General features: G+C 39.4%; 1 protein-coding gene and 1 pseudogene across 5 annotated transcripts in view; one reads left to right on the top strand and one right to left on the bottom strand.

The window, feature by feature from the left end:
- Nucleotides 1-18647, top strand: part of Ntm (neurotrimin) — a 981237-nt gene that overhangs the window by 609427 nt on the left and 353163 nt on the right. The window lies entirely within an intron of this gene.
- On the bottom strand, nucleotides 5139-5442 carry LOC101703448 (prefoldin subunit 4 pseudogene; annotated as a pseudogene).

Here is an 18647-nt window from a genome sequence, read left to right as displayed (position 1 = left end):
ACTGAGATGCCCATGGAGAATTCATATATCCTTCTAGAGGAATTCTATGCAGAAGTGCCAGGCAGATGACTGCCTGGGCTTTGCTCCTGGCTTTATCACGTCCCTTGATTCTGCTTAGTGGATCATGCCCATCTCTGGACCAAGTGTGGGGTATATAATTTCTGCCCTGAAAGAAGTTGGACAGGCCACATAATAATTACAACTATACTCACTATGTGCTGTGCTGTGTGGGGCCTTTTCTAATTAAATTCCATGTACCTCCTTATTTAATCATCTACATGATACTTAGAGATAGATGCTGTTGCTACCATTCCCATATTAATAGGTCAAGAAACTGGAGGTTGTGGGGATGGGAGGATGACAGTGCCAGGGCTGTGCGTTAGCTACTTAGCATATACTGCTCCTACTAGTGTGATGACTAAACAGTGTCATAAATATGGTGATTTTAAAATATAAGATGAGATCACCTAAGGGGAGTCTCTGGGCCAGACCTAAGAGCTACCCAGAAAGAGACGTCTAAGAACAGTTCTGAAGGGTGAGCGAGTCTTAACAAGCTGAAGGTAGGAGAATAAAGTTTCCAACAGGGAAACTGAATGTGCAAAGGTCCCAGGGTGAGTTGAATGTTCATGATAATATCATTTAGTTTATCATTTAATCTAAGGCAATATGTTTCTTTGGAATGAGTTAATTTCTAAGACTTCCACCAGACTTCTAATTCACAGCATATTTGAAACTCAGATACTACATACTTTAATTGTTGAAATGGTCTGGGAGCCTCTAAAATGCCAGCAAAATAAGCCAAGGCATAGTAGAAATAACAATTGAAATCCACCATTACTGAATTTATTTTGATTTATGTAGAACTCATAGACCTCAGGTACAAGTAGAGAAATGAAGGTGAGCTACACATGAGATTATGGGAAATAAGAAGAGGGGGAAAAAGATTCAAAGCCTAGAAGCCTTTTGGGGGGGGATATTAATAGCTTCTTTGATAATCTCTCTTTATTTTGGGGCTCTATTTGGATCATTTTTCCTGTGATCAGTGGCTGATCTTTCCATCACTTCCAAACTCCAGCAGCAAGGAGAGGATCCCTCCTCAGTTTGTGAGGACTTGCTCAGTAACACCCGTATTTCCCACACTAACCTTCCCCACGATCATCCCACATTTTCCTACCCAGTATCACCAGATTGAGCATACCCTGCAGTCTGACAGGTCTGAATAATTGATGTCCCTCCTACTAAAGGAGAGTTTAGGCTTTGTGGTTCAACAGGATGCTTTCCTCTTGTTGACCTTAACCTTCAGAGGCACTTGGGCATTATGGTGAGATCAATAAAACTTCCCCAGGCCGATCTGTGAGGACAGAAGGCTGACAGAGAGTGATGATCAGGAGGAGAGGAAGGAAAGGGGCAACTCTTCTGTAACATGGGGAGGCAAAAGTGGGCAGAGTGAGGTGATGTAGGGCCTGGTGGTGTGAGGACAGGGCCCACAGAGAGGAGAGAAGGTTTTAAAAAGAATAAAATGCAGAATAGCAATGGAAAACAAGGGTGACAGAGGGAAGAGCAGAGAGAGATCATATACTTAAGGACAGCGGACAAAGGAGGGTCATGCTCAGAGGAGAAGTGACAATCCAGAATGTGTTCTGTAGTGGCAAAACCATGCCCTATGAGGGGTCTTACGGGGCTCGACATCTCCCAGGCAACAGATTACTAAATAGCTGGTAGAGAGAGGCAGAGGGAGGAGAAGCTGTAGTGAAGGAACATGGGCAGTGCTGGGCACTGGAGAGAGGGAAAGGGATGTTCGTGCTTGAACACCAACTGCTAAAGGGCACCTGTACATTATTTAGTTTATTATTAATTATATTATTATATTGTATGACTATAAAGTGTTATTTAGATTAATTGCCAAATGAAATTATAAGGTAGAAATTATTATCTGGATGCTAAAGATGAAGGACTGTTTCTTAGGACCCTAAACCTGTGTCCTTTTCACTGTCTCAAGCTACCCCCAGAAAGTGAAGCATAGGAGTGATTTGTTCATTCAGAAGTGTTAGAGCAAACTTTAATGGACTATCAGCTAACCAAAGGTGGGGGTGTGTCTGACGTTTTGAGTCTGCCATGGCTAGCATAGTAAATACTGCATAAAAGGTGCTCAAATATCTGTGGAAAGAAGGGAAAGATAGAGCTTAGGTGGGGAGGGAACAAACCTGGGAGGAAGGGAGGGAGGAAAGCTATTTGGGCTGTACCTAGAAGAAAAAAATTGCACTTGTGTTTGGGTGGCAGTAGAAGGAGGAGCACTTGAAACTGAGTTAGTACCATAATCAGAAGTACAGAGTTCATGTGTGTGTGATAAAAGCATGACAAATAATTCAGTGCAGCTAGATTTCAGACTGGAGTAAATAGTGGGCAATAAGATTGCTAAAGCAGAATAGGTCCTAGTTCTTCTAGCCTTCTTCATTGAGTACCTAATATGGATAGGCACTGCTAAAGGGCAGAGGAAACATCAGTGAACAAGGCTGATATATCTGGCTGCCTTCACCAAAACAACCTTCTGGCAGAGACAGACAATACGTACGATAATATGTACAGCAAAATACCATACAATATGCAGTGGATGGTTTTGAGCAGACTAGTGATATGATATAATATGTCTTGACAGGTCTGCTTTGGCTTTGTGGGGGCAGGCGAGCTGCAGGTGATCAATTAGGAGGCTTCTGCTCATTATTTGGCCACAAATGATGGGGAGGGAAGTGGCTTTAGAGTATACACTGCCTAGGACCAGATTCTGGATGTGATTAGGAAGAACAGCCTTGCTGACAGATTACGTGCGCAGGTGGAGAGAAATAGAGAAATCAAAGGTAAAAATCAAGCGTTTTTATCTTAGATATGCCAGTATCTAAGATGGGTTATATTATGGGTGAAATAAGTTTATTGGAGAAGATCTAGAGTTATATATTATGTTAAGATTATATTTATTATATGAAGATGCAATAGCTGTTAAACATAAATGTAGAGTTGTCAAGTGAGCCAATGAGTATAAATGAGGGTGGATTTTAAGAGAGCTGTCTAGGACGGAGATTCACTTTGGGGTGTAACTGGCCCGTATATAGTTTTAAAAACCATGAGCTTAGAAGAAAACGCCAGGTAGAGAAGCAAAGTGGGGAGGTCTCTAAACCATGTCCATTGGCTTGAAACTTTATTGTTTGATCAGTGGGGAAGTATTGATATTTTTTGAGAATTAGGGTTATCAAAGTCTCAGTGGGACTTGTTTTACTGGTGCTTTTGTTTGCCTGTTTAAAAACAGATGCCACTCTATGGGTCACATGGAAGGTGACTTGGAAGGCAGTCAAGGGACTGTGTCATGTGCCATGTGAGGGGGGATGAAAACCAACCCCAAAGAGAGGCAGTAGGGCAGAGAGGAGCAGGGGTAGGGGCAATAGTGACATGGAAGAAGGGACAAGACAGTAAAACTGATTTTCCTCTCAATCAGTTCAAAAGAGATATCACCAGATCAATAGAAAAGAAAACATAATTTAAGCCTGAAAAAAGATCTTTGTTCTCCTCCCTCCCTCCTTTCCTCTGTTTCCATCTCTGTCTGTGTCTGTCTCTGCCCCTTCCCACCCACCACCATTTACTACTTGAGGCAAGGCTACAGCTTATAACGCTTTGCTTCCTGTGGGCATAGCTGACAGCTGTAGGGAAGCAAAATAGAGAGAGTTTCTGCTATTTCAGAAAACCAGCTTCTGTCTGAACTGTGTAGGGTACGAGGCATACGAGGCCTGCTCTTCTCATTAGCTGTTGTGTCCATAATCTGGGAGAGTGTTTTTGAGATAAACAGAACTGGTACATTCTGATAGAAAGATAGAAATGTTACGGCTCCCTAGAGTCCCTTGGCATTTTAATTGTTTGCCATCATCCCCCTTCTGTGGGAGTAGATTAGAAATAACATGTAAGTACCAAGCCATGTGCCAAATGAATGGTAACTAGTATTTTACCAACAAAAATGAGTACAGTTTAAAATCACTTTTATATATTTTGTCATAATGTACTCTTATGATCTTGTGAATTAAATTCACATTTTTCTTCCCATTTAGCTAGGAATAAAGAACAAAATTCTAAGCAGGCTCCACTCACAGGGAAACAGAACCAAACATCAAGCCAGTTTGTAACTGACATCTGTGTCTGTAAACAGGGACCATGCTGCCGAAGACGTCGGCGCCTGGTGTGTAGAGCATCCCGCCCTGCATTATGTTTCATTGGAGTGTTCTTGATCCTCTCACTCAGTGCCGTCCACACAGCAACTGTGTCTTGAAAATATTGAGGGAAAAATTTGGCAGGTGACCACCACCATCTAAAATCCTTTCTCACTAGCAAAAGTAGACTGGAGGCCTCACCCAGCAGAATCAAAATGGCTTCCCATATGTTTCTCATCCAGGAGTCACCCTATCTGACCTGCTCAGGATTTGTGTCTCCCTGACTCCATGCTACTGTGTCCTGCCTCACTGTCCCTGTGTGCTGCAGTAGGAATGCAGAAGGTGTTTGAGCTGTGAGGCTATGGATTAGTCTGCTTTCTGTTATACAATAAGATGCTGAGGCTGTGTATTTTTACACAGATCAGAGATCCATTTAGCTTTCCATTTTGGAGTCTAACCAGCATGGTGCTGGCTGTGGTGGGGGCACTCTGATTTTGTCAGTTCATGGCTGTTTATCATATGAGAAAGGAGAGGTCACTGGGCAAGACAGAAAGCAAGGGAGATACTTGGGAAGGTCTGGCTTTCTTTTACAACAACCCTCTCACTTGTTTCACACAAAAATGGTATTAGTTCTGTGAGAAATCTTCATACCGAATTCTATAATGGTTGTATAAGTTTTCATTCCCACTAACAATGTAGGAGGGTGGCTTTTTCACCACAGCCATGCCAGCATTTACTATTTTTTTATTTCTTTTTTTTGATTGTTTAACTGATTTTAATAACATGACATAAAGCCCCTAGAATTGATATAATCATTATGCAAAATACATAGATGAATACTGTCTTCTTTTAAAAATATAAAATAAATAAGCAAGATGTGAAAATAGGCAAGTTTCCACCAAATAAATGAAAACTTTAAAAAAAGAAAGTTTTCCTTTCCATGTCATTTGAAGGGAAATTATCATTTTAAACAATATTCAAGTTTATTAAACAAATTTAAAACGGTATTATAAAATGTTTAACTTTCATCAGCTTCAAGGTTTATGTTGCTGCCGAATTTCGCATATAACTGAACTTTCAAATCTGCTAACACCCGCTGAATTGATTCTACTCTGGATTCTAAGGCATCAGTTTCTTCTTGCAAATTTTCCTTTGCTTCTTCTAACATGTCTTGTGTTTCTTCTTGAGAATGGCTAATGAAAACGCCACCAATCTGATAAGGTATCATCAAGCTGTCATCATCTGCGAACATGATGTCGTCACAAGCATCCTCTAAATTCTGGAGTTCTTTTTTACTTCTATTTCTTCCTTTAGCTCTGTGATTCTACTTGTATTCCACGCAAATTTATTTACCTTTTGTTGATCTTCGAAAGTAACATTGACATCTTCTGCAGCTTAAGGGACCTCTTACTCCATGCCATTAACTTCCTAAGCGCATCCTCATCTCTGCTGAGGCCCTGCAGTCTTAGTAAGGGAGAACACCAATTCGCCTTCTTCATGGTGGCCGCCATCTTGGGACTCTTTTTTTGATTTCTTGATGACAGCCACTCTTTCTGAAGTAAGATGGAATCTTAGCATTGTTATAATTTGCATTTCTCTAATAACCTGACATGTTAAACACTTTTTCATATATTTGTTGGCCACTTGATGTCTATTCATTTCACTTGCTCATTTCTTGACTGGGCTTTGAATTTTATTTTATTTTTATTTTTTATTCTTTTATTGGTACATTTTAGGTATACAATACATTTACATTTATCATTGGGTGCTTGTACCTATACATGATGAATCTTGGTTCTTATTTTTTCCCCATTACCTGTGCACCCTTCACCCCCTCCACCCTTCCCTATTTACATAGACTTCATTTCCATTTTTTTTTCTTTTCTCAAAAATTTTCTTTTCCCTTTTTACCTTTCCTCTTCCCCTTTTCTTATTTCCAAGTATCAATTATTCCTTATTAATCCTTTTAATCCTTATTTACACTTTCAATTTCTCACACTAGAGAAACTATTTGGTATTTACACATGTGTGTCCTATTTATTTCACTTAAGTGTATGACCTCAATATCCATCCATTTAATAAATGACTCTAGTTTCTTGTTCTTTATGGCTGAGTAGTACTCCATTTTATAAAAAAAAAAAAAAACCACCACATCTTCTTTATCCAGTTTCCAGTTGATAGGCATTTAGGCTGTTTCCAAGCTTCACTTTGATATGATTCTTTTAATTCTTTTGGGAAGATACCCAGTAGGGGAATAGCTGGGTCAAATGGGACCTCTAGCCTTAGTTCTTTGAGGTATTTCTGTACTGTTTTCCACAGTGGTTGCACTGGTTTACACTCCCACCAACAATAGAGAAGGGTTCCTTTCTCCCCACACTCCCACCAGCATTTGTTATTGGTTGATTTCTTGATAGCAGCTATTCTTTGTGGGGTAAGGTGAAATCTCAATGTTGTTTTCATCTGCATCTCTCAAATGACGAGTGCTGTTGAACATGTTTTCATGTATTTATTTGCTTCTTCTACTTCTTTGTCTGAGAAATGTCTGTTCATTTCAGATTGGGCTTTGAATTTTAGATGGTATTTTTTTTTAGTTCTTTATATACTCTAGATATTAGTCCTGTGTCTGAGGACTAGCTGGCAAACATTTTTTCTCATTTTGTAGGATGTCTGTTCACTCTCCTAATTGAATCTTTTGCTATACAGAAGCTTTTTAATCTGATAATAATCTCATTTTTTGTTAGTATGGAGAGTTCTCAAAGAACTAAAACTAGAAATTTCTTATGACCCAGCAATTTCTCTTCTAGGTATCTTTCCCAAGTATCTTAAGACACCCTAGTACAGCTATACATGTATACAAATACTTATAGTAGCACAATTCATAATAGTGAACCCCTGGAAAATACCCATCAGCAAAAGATTGGATAAAGTAAATGTGGAATTTAGATGTAATGAAATACTATTCTGCTGTAAATAAGGACCAATTTGAGACATTTGTAGGAAAAGAGATGCCCCTGAAAAACATAATGTTGAGTGAAATATGTCACACACACAAACTTGAATACATATGATGTCTGCCCTCTGAGTAAGGCAAAGTACCAAATAAGAGAAAAATAAAAGAAGGGTAGAACAAGACTAGGGGATAGATCTCTTGCAGATGGGAATGGGTGCAAATGTCTAAGGATGAGGGGTGAAGACAAAAGCATAGAGAAATAGGTAGAGTGAAGATAAACTACATACAAGGTCCTAATAACATCAGTGAATATGGGCATCATATACCATAAAGATGAACTAAGATTAATAATATTGACAAGAATGAAAAGGGGGAAAGGGGAATTAGAGGATTAGGAAGAGAGGGGGAGGGGAAAGAATTAAAATATTAAGAAGGCTGTATTCTGTACGTGTACCAACTCCCCAAGATGACTGTTAAATGCATGTACTGCAAACATGTACCAGTAAAATAAAGAAAAATGATAGCAATTCTTTTAGGGGCAGTAAGTGGCCCACCTCTTGAAGGTTCCACATCATCTCTTAAGACTGGCACCTGAGAACCATTCTCCTGACACAAGAATCCATTTTGCAAAACCATGCTCATGGAAATAAAATGATGCCTCATTTTTATATATCACAAATATCCTCCCCAAAAGGCATTTTTAAATTGGACTTTTAGGCAACTGAGAACAGCCAGCCTTCTACCCACTTAATTCTTCCAGAATTATTTTTGATGCATCCCCACTGACTGTTTTTCTTACTGCACTTTGTGCCTACAGAAGACCAGTGGTGTTTAAGAACTACCTGATGGATTCATTTGTCAGCAGGCAAGAAGACGCTACCACTATACCTGAAACATCTGTAATCAAACACAGTTAATTGCATGGCAAATACAATACAGCAGCAGGGCTTTTAAAAATCAATTAGCATGCAATTCAAGATTAAAAACAGAAGAGGGCTAATTCTATTTTCCATTTGGGTGGTACACTGCTTAAGGGATAGTAGAACAATGGCCAAAGTCTTTGCTAGAATATTTAAAAAGAGTTATAGGAAGTTTGCCCAGGTGTCTTTGCTAATCATGCAAAAGAGAGAAAGGTACTTGAAGATGGCACATTCTCTAGAGACCTCCGTGCTGGGGTTTTTTGTTTGTTTGTTTGTTTGTTTTTTGGGTATCAGGGATTAAACTCAGGACCTTGTGGCTCTCAAGGCAGGCGTGGTGCCACTGAGCTAAATCCCTGGCCCTCTCTCATGATGTTTTGTCTTCCTATCATCAGATGTACTCCAGCCTTCTAGCTCTACTCTGCATGAGTAACATGTGTTTGCTCATGTTTTTCTGTAATTCCTCAAAATCATATCTTCTTGATGTATGCTGCTTATCTATCAACTCTGGAGAGCAGGTCCTTTAATCTGTTGTCTTTGGAGCTGAGTGAAGGGAGGTGGAGTGTGCCTGATCTCCATGCCCTTTTCTATGGAATGGAGCCTCAAAGTGGATATCAGGATTTCATGGTTGGGGATTTAGTTGCACATGATGTGAATAGAAGCAGTTCAGACACTGGACACATCTAGCTCTTTGAAGTTGTATTATGTCTAATGTTGAGTATTACACAGAGTAGACACTCTACACATTTTGAAAATGACAAACTATTCTCTCAGCTGAAATTTTGCTCTAACCCCAAGGCAACCTGCTCTACATTCTCTTCTTTCTATGTTTTCATCTTAGTGTAAGGAAAGAAAGATAGCTCATATAAAAAGGTAATGAAAATAATGTAGTTACAAACTTTGTCTGCACCTTGTCATGACTGAATTGTAATTGTCTTCATACAGGTCAAGAGTGGCAGGGTAAAAGCCACTCATCATGGCTATTCTTTCTCTGTGCTCACCTGAACTCAGACATCCTGGCTATAAGATTCAACTATGTTTCTTGTCTGGGTTCCGTGTCCCATCTGTCAGTGAGCTTGTGGAATACAGTTCATTTCTTTTGAACCCCACCACTTCTGCACTGAGTAAACTGTAACTCTAATGGTACTTCTGGGTTTGTAGTCCTAGTCTTCATTCATTGGTCAAGCCTAATGTCATGAGTCCTCTTTGGGAGATGTCATCTTTCCCTAGCTGGGTCAACTAATTCTTCCCTGAAGGTTCACATCTGCTTGCAGTTCCAGGGCACTGCAGACTGAAGCAGCAGGTCCAAGGTAATGAGAGTCACCAACACCTCAGCCCCACAGCTTCTCTGGCCATGAGCGACATTCCAGTTCTTATACCTGGCCCTTGCTTCTTCCTCTACCCTTGAGCCCACTCATTATTTTTCATTATTTTTACTATAGATGCAGCATGGTTGAGGACTGAGGTAATCACTTTCCTCAGTGCACAGTACATCAGCATCCTAGACAAGGGCATCACTGATTCCTGAAAGATGCTCTCTTGTTTTTACCTTTCAGCTTCAATTCTACTCCTCTTCCCTTTCCTCTACAATTTCCCCCATAGATGCATTTCATAAATTTCATTACATGTGCATGTATCTTTATGAAATATGTTGGTGTTTTTTGCTTTATCCATTTCTTTGATTTATCAGGGCTGTCTTTGTAACTCCCAAGTGTCTCAAACAATTCTATGACAAACATCCCTTATAAATTCAGGTAACATAGTCAGTGGTGATATTGCTGGGTAATGTGACTCCACTTTCTGAATTGTGTTGAGAGCCACCATATTGCTTTTCGATGTGGCTTTGCAAGTCTCCCCTCCCCAGTGGAGTACAAGAGTGCCCATCTGCATGATTCTTCAACAACTCTAAGTCTTATCTAACTCTTGGTTCCCATTCTTTAAACCCATGTCCATATGGGTAAAGTGATGTTTCATTCTTGTTTTTATTTACATTTCTCTGATTACTGATGAGTTTGAAGTCTTCAATAATTTGTTTGCTTTTCTTTTGTGTATGGATTTCTTTGGCTTATATTTTTGGTTGAGCTGCACATTTTATATGGATTTGAAGAAAGAAATTCATGCAGTGTACTAGATCATCTACCAAAGAGTTCATCATTCCCCATTGGTTTGTAGGCTGCTGTTTTCATATATTGAGTTTCTACATCTACATAGTTCTTTCTTGAGCTTTCTTGCCTGTTGCCTTTGGGTTTGTACCAGCCTATGGTATTAGTCTAGCTTTCCTACCTGGTAGAACAGGGGTTTTTTTTTGCCTTCTGCTTCATTTCTTTTCAGGGTCTTTCTCCTTGGGTCCTTGTGTCATTTTTCTGTTCATCTGTTCTGGAAGAGCAGCCTATGATGTGGTTCTTATGGTTTTCTTAAAATTTTCACATGCTACCCTGGACAGAAGTATTCTTAGCATGCTTTTCTCTTTCATTTTTAGATTGTATATCTCTAGGAGCTGGAATATTTGGTATATCTTTTTTATTTCTTCTTTTGTTTATTTGTCAGTTGGTGGGCATGGTATCAGGAACAGTTAGTGAAGATATTAAGGAATTAAAAAACACAATATTACAATCTCTCATTCTTCAGCAGCTCTGAAGAACTTCAAACTCATCAGAGTAGACTCCAAGTTCTCTAGAGAATTCCTCTTCCAAGGCTGTCTCTTTTCTGTGCTCCATCTATAACCACATAACCTGGGATGATTGCATGAAATGAAAGTAGAAAAGACAAAGCCAGATCTTATGTTCACTAACCCCTTTGGTTCATCCAATGCTTATATTAGAAAACAGAAGAGAAATTTGAGAAGAAAATTCTGCTACTGCAACTTGGGGCTTTTTGGGGTTGTAAACCTAGGATTCTAGATGTAGGGCCCCTGCTTAGCTCTTACTTAGCAGCATGTGGATCTGCTGAGCTCCTGATCATCCAGGGAAGACTTCTGTGCCTTTCTCTGTGCTCCTCCTGGGAAGCATTCACTTTCCACAGTCCCCTATTAAAGGCATCACTAGCTGCTTGTGGATGTGCCTTTTTCTTTCAGATTTTGCTTTTTCACAGAGGTGACTGGTGCAGAGTAGGTGTTTACTGTGTATTTAAATGGATGAATAAGTGGATGAGGGAATGATTTGTAATAAAATTGTGTGTGATATCTTATTACCCAAAATATATTATTGCCTAATGCTTTTTTAGGACAAGAATATGTTCTCATCTTGTTTAATATTCCTGCATATTTGTCCTGTAGGAAATTTGAGCAGTGGTCAGTATACATGCTGTTACCTTAAATGTGAAGTCATGCCTCTTTATTCTCATATTATTTGGTTATATCATGAGAATGGCACAATATCTGAGAGGTGCACAAAGATATATGTAATGTGGTAAGAGATTAAGGAGTGAGTGTGGGCCCTTGGGTCTCAGAGGGGGTTCACATTTTGATCATGTTACTTAAAAAGAACATGGCCTCAGGAAGCCATTAACATGCTCTTCAACTTAGTCTTTTAACCTGAAAATATTATATTTTTGTCATTGAATTATTGTGGAAATTCAGTGAAATAACATGTATAAAAGCCTGGCAGATTCCTAATGCTCCATAATCCTTGAGTACCAGTGATTTTATAATCTATCCTACAAATAAATTTAGATAAATTTAGATAGGGAAAAAACATAGTATTGAGTAGATTAAACTTTGCAAAGGTTGTGTAGCACATCACAAATGTTTCTTCTATAGTGCCCTTTTTTGGGCCTCCATTTCTTTTAGCTTGCAAACATCTTAAGGATTTTCCCTACCTCGACAGGTGTGCTTTTTGCTTCCTCTGGATGTTCTTTCAGCAAAGCAATGTGTTCTGTCTAGTGCCTTCAGGAAACATTCCCATAACATAGCTTCCTGATCTCTCTGCTCATTTTCTGCTTTCCTTTTATGTTTTGAATTTTAGGGTAATAGGCCAGACCAAAATAAGGATCTGGGTTTCTTAAGGTAAGTATCTATTCTCCTAGGTTTTCAATGTGCAAAGAAGTTCAGAAAACTTAAAACAAAAAATTTAAATACTCAGTCTCTTACATGAATGAATCTACCAAAGCTGTTGAGATTACCATCCCACTGAATCCTGTATTGGTTCTTTTGCTGGTTCAGCCTGAGTCAGCATGAAGGTCTTTTCTTAACAGTTTTCTCCTTGAGAAGGAGAATATGACTTGTATTTGAGAGTACTTAGCTTACTGTTTTTCCACTTGAGAGGAAGAGGGTGGTGAGAGGAGTGGATTTGTGGACTGGAATTTCCAGTCTCTATGGTCGTTAGGAAGGGGAATAAGTTTGGCCCAGAATTTACTGGCGTTTACTTCGGAGGGCTTTGGGATGGGCTTTTGGAGGATCAGAGATAGGAAGAGCTGTCTGGGAGCCTGTGGGACTCATTAGCAAGTCAGGCCTCTCCTGAACCTGAAGGCAAGTGTCCTCCTGGGGCTGTTACTCTTCAATTCTGAACTATGTATCTTTGAATGCATCTTAAATGTGTGATTGGTGCAATTTGATTGTTGTTTTCTGTCTGTATTTTATTTGGGAAATTCTTAAATGTAGTTTAGCTTAGGTTTAATATTTTTAATGGGATAAAATAGATATGATGAGAAAGGGATGATCCAAGGACTCAGCCCTAAGAAGGGGCAAGTACATGAGATGAGTCCTTGTTTTATGGTTCTGGGGATGGAACTCAGGGACAAACTCATTCTAGGCAAGTGTTGTACTACTGATGAGTTCTTCTGGTTATCCCTCTCCATGTTTTAGTGGCCTCCCAGTTGGCCAGGTTAGGGACGATCTGGTCTACAGGACAGGTGTCATGAAACTCTTACCTTTAAATTGTCTGTTGCATTTTTTGGATATTCAATATTCTTTTCACATTTTCTACTCTAAGGAATTGTATAATGTATTTATGGGCAATTTCATTCTTCCTTTCTTCCTTCCTGTTGTCTTTTCTTTAACCTAAAGGAGATGGGTGCACTGGTTAGCCCAGATAATTTAGATGCATGTTTCAGAGTCAGATCCCTTACCTTTCAGTTTAGTAATAACCATATTCACAAATGTATGTATCCAATTAATAATATAAATAGCGAAGTCCGATATGTTCTCTAGAGTTCCACAATCCATAGGGCAAGGGCATGCTCTCATGCCTGGTTCTAATTTGCAGAAGAAAACAAGCCGGTGAGTAGTATTTTGCATTGAAAATAGTCCCAGTGACAGTCCTCAGTGAGAACACGGCACATATTTCCATAATTCTGCTCCCTGGAGAGGACAGGTACATTTAATTTCTCCCAACTGTTACCTAAATGAAGAACAGCACGAGGAATACACAGAGAATGAAAAATCCACATGTGTGGGTAGTGCATGGCCACTAATCTTTCTTGACATTTACTTTCACTCATGAGCTCAGGGGTGACCAGCCCCACCAGTCGTGGATGCTCAAGATAAATGTCAGCACCACCCACTGGAAGCTTGCTATGCATCCATGCTTATTGGGAATCAAATATATTCAGCTGTCATGCACTGAGGCTTGGGAACTCATCCCTCAGAAGGGCATGGGTTGCTCTGACAACCTACTCACCTCTGCTGTTTGGTAGAGTTGGGGAATGGCAGAATAGTTTGCTGCATTTTTACTGTAATGACCCCCCCAACACCCATAAAAAATAAAAATGATTAAGTTTAACGGTTTTATTTTACATGGCTTTAGTTCTATGATTTGTCTCTCCATGTGTCCTACTGCCAAATTTCCCAAGAGCATTTGCTCCTGTTATTGTGAGAACAATGAGCTGGTATGTGTCATGCAAGAGCTGTCTTACATGTGCCAAATGGCTCTGTACATCGTAACTGTCCTTAGGCTAGGCTCTGCCAAATGCTCAGGTGCATACCACATTTGCAGCCTGAGGCAACAGGAGTTGCAGAATTTGTGAGCAATTGCTTTCGTCCCATAAAGGAAAAAAATGAGGTTGATTTTTAAGACCATGCCATCTCATCAACTAACTTACTTCTGATCCTGCATAGCCATTTTAACATTCCACTTGTATAGCATGGCTGAAGGCTTATATATACCTGGTAAGGGTTAGGATTATAAAGTCAGAAAGAGGAAGGTTTTTCTTCTTGGTACTAGATACTATAAGCATTTGATGTCCAATGAAGATCTCAAGTAGGAACCTTTGTAACCCAAAGCAGTGTAAGTTGCTTTAACAGAAGAAAAACAAGGAAACAAATCTCCATTCTTAGGGAGGTATGAACAGTATAGTGCATTAACTCTTCATGTGGCCCCTGACAAACAAGAACAGCCCAAATAATTCAGGGAAAAAAATAAGTCATGAGCTAAAGAGAAAAAGAAAGTCACTCAGATGATTATAGAGTCAGAGAGGTTCTCCCAGAGGCAGCTAAAGTCATGTGCTTGAGGAGGCTCTCTTTCAAGGGACCTCCACAGAGAGAAGAGTGGGAGGCTAGTGAAGCCAGGTAATCTTAACATTTACGTCATGGAATGTAAGGATGAACACACGCATCATGGATTCAGTGCAGTAAACAGGCTGCTTATTTTTAAAAATAGAGGTCTATCTCCTACTGTTGAGTATGTGGTATGAATCAGCAATGGACAGAACAGTAGCACAGGTGAGAAAACCTGAACCAAAATTGTCACAAATTGAAGCTAGATAACTCACAGAAACTAATGACATTAATATTTTATCCATGCTTTTCTTCAAAATAGTAATAAACTCATTAATGTTACAAAGGATGGAATTTCAACACATTTAGTCTAGTCGGTTTCAAATTACTTTGGACAAAGAACCTGTTCTTCTGAAAATATCTTCCTCATTATTAAAAAATTGAGGCCGGGGATTTAGCTCAGTGGTTTCACCGCCTGCTGCACAACTGCAAGGACCCGAGTTCAATCCCCAGTACCAAAAACATTAAAGCAAACAAACAGAACAAGAAGAAAATAAAAAGTGAGCTTCCTGGGTTTGGAAGCCTTATCTCACTTCTGTGCCTCTCTTTAAGGTCCCCACAGCAGAACTCCAGGGCTCTGTAGAATACGAGTGGAATCCAGTTTCTCCTGATATTAGTTTTCAAACTACAATGATGCATATGTTACAGAAATGTCTCCTTAGTTTACTAAGTTTGTTGAATGTTACTTACATAACCCAGAGTTTGGAGCATTGCAGTGTACATTAGCATACTGAGGGCAGGAAGCAATTCCTCTGTTTTGAAATGTACTAACTTGTTTGACCCAGTTTTTCACCTGCATGCTTGAGTGTACCTGACCAGGAACCTTTCAGCAGAAACACCTATTAATGTGCTGTATCAAACTAGTGCCCTGAAATGCAGTTTAGGAAGCACAGATCTCTGGGTTCTGTTCAAATGCCTTCATAAGAATACAAAGAATGTTACTGGCCACACTGTAAACAGATGTAAGACTCTTGAATCAGAAGCTAAGGGGCTTTTCAGATATATTATCTTTAATATTTTCACATCTATGAGCAGAAAGCAATCATACTGTGTTTACACTGCTGTGAGCTAAAACACAGAAAGTCAAGGTTACCTCATCAAACTGGGGTGTAATTCTCTCTACCTTGCCTTGGCCTGCTTTCTGAGTGCTGTATCAGTCTATCTTCCTGTTGAATGGAAAAGAGTAAAGCTGTCAGATTTTTAGATCTTAGATTAAGTTTTAAGCCAAAAGACGTGTGTGATGGCATTATTAACAATGGACACAGTTCTTTAAGGTTTAAGGAAAATAGTTTACATTTAGAACTGTCTATAATGATTTAAGGTGTTTTGCAATGTTGGCATTTCAAAATTGGGCAAACCTGTGGCCAAGGTGAAGTACTGCCCATGTGAGGTGTGGAGATGTAATTAAAGAGAGTTACAGAGGACTCTCAGCTGCCCATGCTTAATTAAGATATAATCAGCCAGTCTCTTTGTGACCATTAATTCATTGTCTCGTAATCCAATAAGGTGTTATTTTGTGAAGCTGTTTGAGAATCACTTGCTTCATCATTAACTCAATAACACCCAGAAGCAGCATTAATACATCATTCTCCCTGCCCAGAAAAGGACCTGACATTGAAAGACATATGACGTCCACATTTGACAACACTATAAACTCCAGTACTATGGCTTGAGTATTCACAAGTGTACAGCTATGATGATGGAATCAGTGGCATTTAATTACTAAATGACAATTAATGATAATAGCCCTTTGTGAATATGTAGGGTCTTTGACTACAAGGAACTCAGTGTTTTTCACACATATTAATTAATATAGATTGGGAGGGGTGATGGGTGTCACAAAGGTAGCTTCATAGCATTATTGCTGCTGGGTGAAGTGAATCCTATTTAAATTACTCCCTTTAGATGCACAACAATTTCTTGCTGATTTGAAACTACATGGATTATAGTTTAAAAAATAAATGAAGAGCAAGCATTATAGTGAATGGATGTTAAAAGAAAATAAAGGTGCTGTTAAATATTCAGATTTCATACATTTCTGTTCATGAAACAGGTCATTTTGTTCTAGATAGTGACCAGACATGAAAAAGTAGGTACACATTCAGCAAAGTCATGTCTGGTATATTCAGAATAAGGCCAATTTGTTATTTCTCCATAGAATCTCAAAGATGTTGAATCTTACTGGCAAGTAGATTCATCCTGCTTGTTATTATTGCCTCGGTCCTGCTAAATATAACCAGTGTCTATTTGCCAAACATTGAATTGAAAATGAAAACTTTCAAGACAGAAAATGGAGTTGAATCCTCTCAAATGATCTCTCTAAATTCCCCAGATAATTTTACAATGGCTTACTTATAAAATATAAAAATAAATAGATAATTACCCAAATTTAATATTGTTCTATATAGAACCAGAGTGAGTTTTCACTACATTTTCAAAATCAAGTGAGAGTCCACCCCCCAAATCTATGAATTCTTTCAGTTGCAAGCATTTATGGAACATATACAGTGTACCAAACCCTGTTCTCAGCTCTGAAGTATTAACAGAGAAGTTTTGGTGGGCTGTTAAGATACTCAGTCTCCTGGTAGATGTGAAGATAGACAGATAAGCACAATCAAGAGTTAGCAATTTTGGAAGAGAAATGTGAGCAAGTTGAGGAATATGAATGCAAAAAAAGCAAGGGCTAACTTTGTGAGTACACCCTGCTCATCTATATGCTAAAGGCTCAAATCAGATTCTCCATCATTTATGGTAAGTATGTTGTTCTAAAACCCTACTTTCCTACCATGATTTCAAATTCACTTAATGGTTCTGCAGTTTGCGAGGTGTGTGTGTGTATGTGTGTGTGCTTATAATACATCTGAATAACTTAATCCTATTATAACTACTAATCCTTATTGGGATTTATTTGCTTTGACCTAAGGGAAAGAGATGAAATTTGGCATACAGTAGGTGTTCATTAGACATGACTTGAGTAAGGTGGTCAAATCCTGAATAAGTCGGGCAATTCAGTAACGCCCTCTCTTTTTTTCTTTTTAACTCTGCGTTGCAGAAGGCTGCCTGATGAGAACAGGAGAGGAGCATTCCTCTCCTGAAGAGTTTTGATACTGTGTTCAAGGTGCCTGGGTTTTATGTGGGCATCAGTCTCCCCGCTAAAAACTTCCAACCTGGCTCTGTGCATGTGACCTTGTAGTGTCCGGCTAGCTGTGTGGCAGCTGGCTGTCTCCCGTGCTCATCTCTCCCTCCCCTTCTCTAATCATGAACTGGAGTAGTCTTGATACATCTCTTCAGGCACTTCTTCTTCAACTGACTGGTGATTCACTGTTAAGAAGCAGTTGCACAGTTAAAATAAAGCAATTATGAAAAAAATTCTGCTTATCCTATGGCCCCAGCCACCTCCACTGTGTGGCTGTGGGAAGAGAGGACCAGAGGGGACATACATGATCTTGTATTTTTCTCCCTGGTTGGAATATCTAATATTTTTGTGCTAGAATAGGATTTGAGAATTGTTTTAATTCAATTCAGATGACCTGACATGTGCTCCAGGACCCTAGAAAGGACAGGGGGAAAAAACCAAAGCAAAACAAAAACAAAAACAAAACCCCATGCTACAGCTTGAAATTGGGCCCCCAATTGCCCATCCATCCAAAGGGGAAAAAAGACTATGCCAGACCTGGCCTCTCACGTGGTCACCATGTTAAGGAAAGGCTTCTGTCTGATTTGGGAGCTGGAACTTCCCATGATTGGAAAAGAGTTTGCTATCCTCCCTAGCATGTTGTTTCTTTGTTAAAATATTAAAGACAAAGCACGAGGAGGGTAAAGGAAAAGAAGGGAGGAGAACAAAAGCTAGAGCTGGAGTGGAAAGGAGCCCTGTTGCAGGGTGTAGGGCAGGGGAGTGTGGGCAAAGAGATGAGCACCAAATCAAACTTGGCTCGAATGGCAAGGGCATCTGGGGAAGCAGGGTCTTCCAGTTAGGGTCTCTCCTCTGGAGAGTAGAATTTCTGCTTCTCCAATACATGTCCTTTAGAGCAAGCAACATTGGGAACATACACAGTGAAAGGAAGGGAGGGAGCAATAAGGGGGAAATTATTGTAATTCTT

The sequence above is a fragment of the Heterocephalus glaber genome, unplaced genomic scaffold (assembly GCF_053883595.1).
Source record: "Heterocephalus glaber isolate CG9 unplaced genomic scaffold, H.glaber_assembly_v1.0 deba00001446, whole genome shotgun sequence".
Taxonomy (NCBI): domain Eukaryota; kingdom Metazoa; phylum Chordata; class Mammalia; order Rodentia; family Bathyergidae; genus Heterocephalus; species Heterocephalus glaber.
The sequence above is the reverse complement of the archived record's forward strand: the minus strand, read 5'-3'. Positions and strand labels throughout refer to the sequence as shown.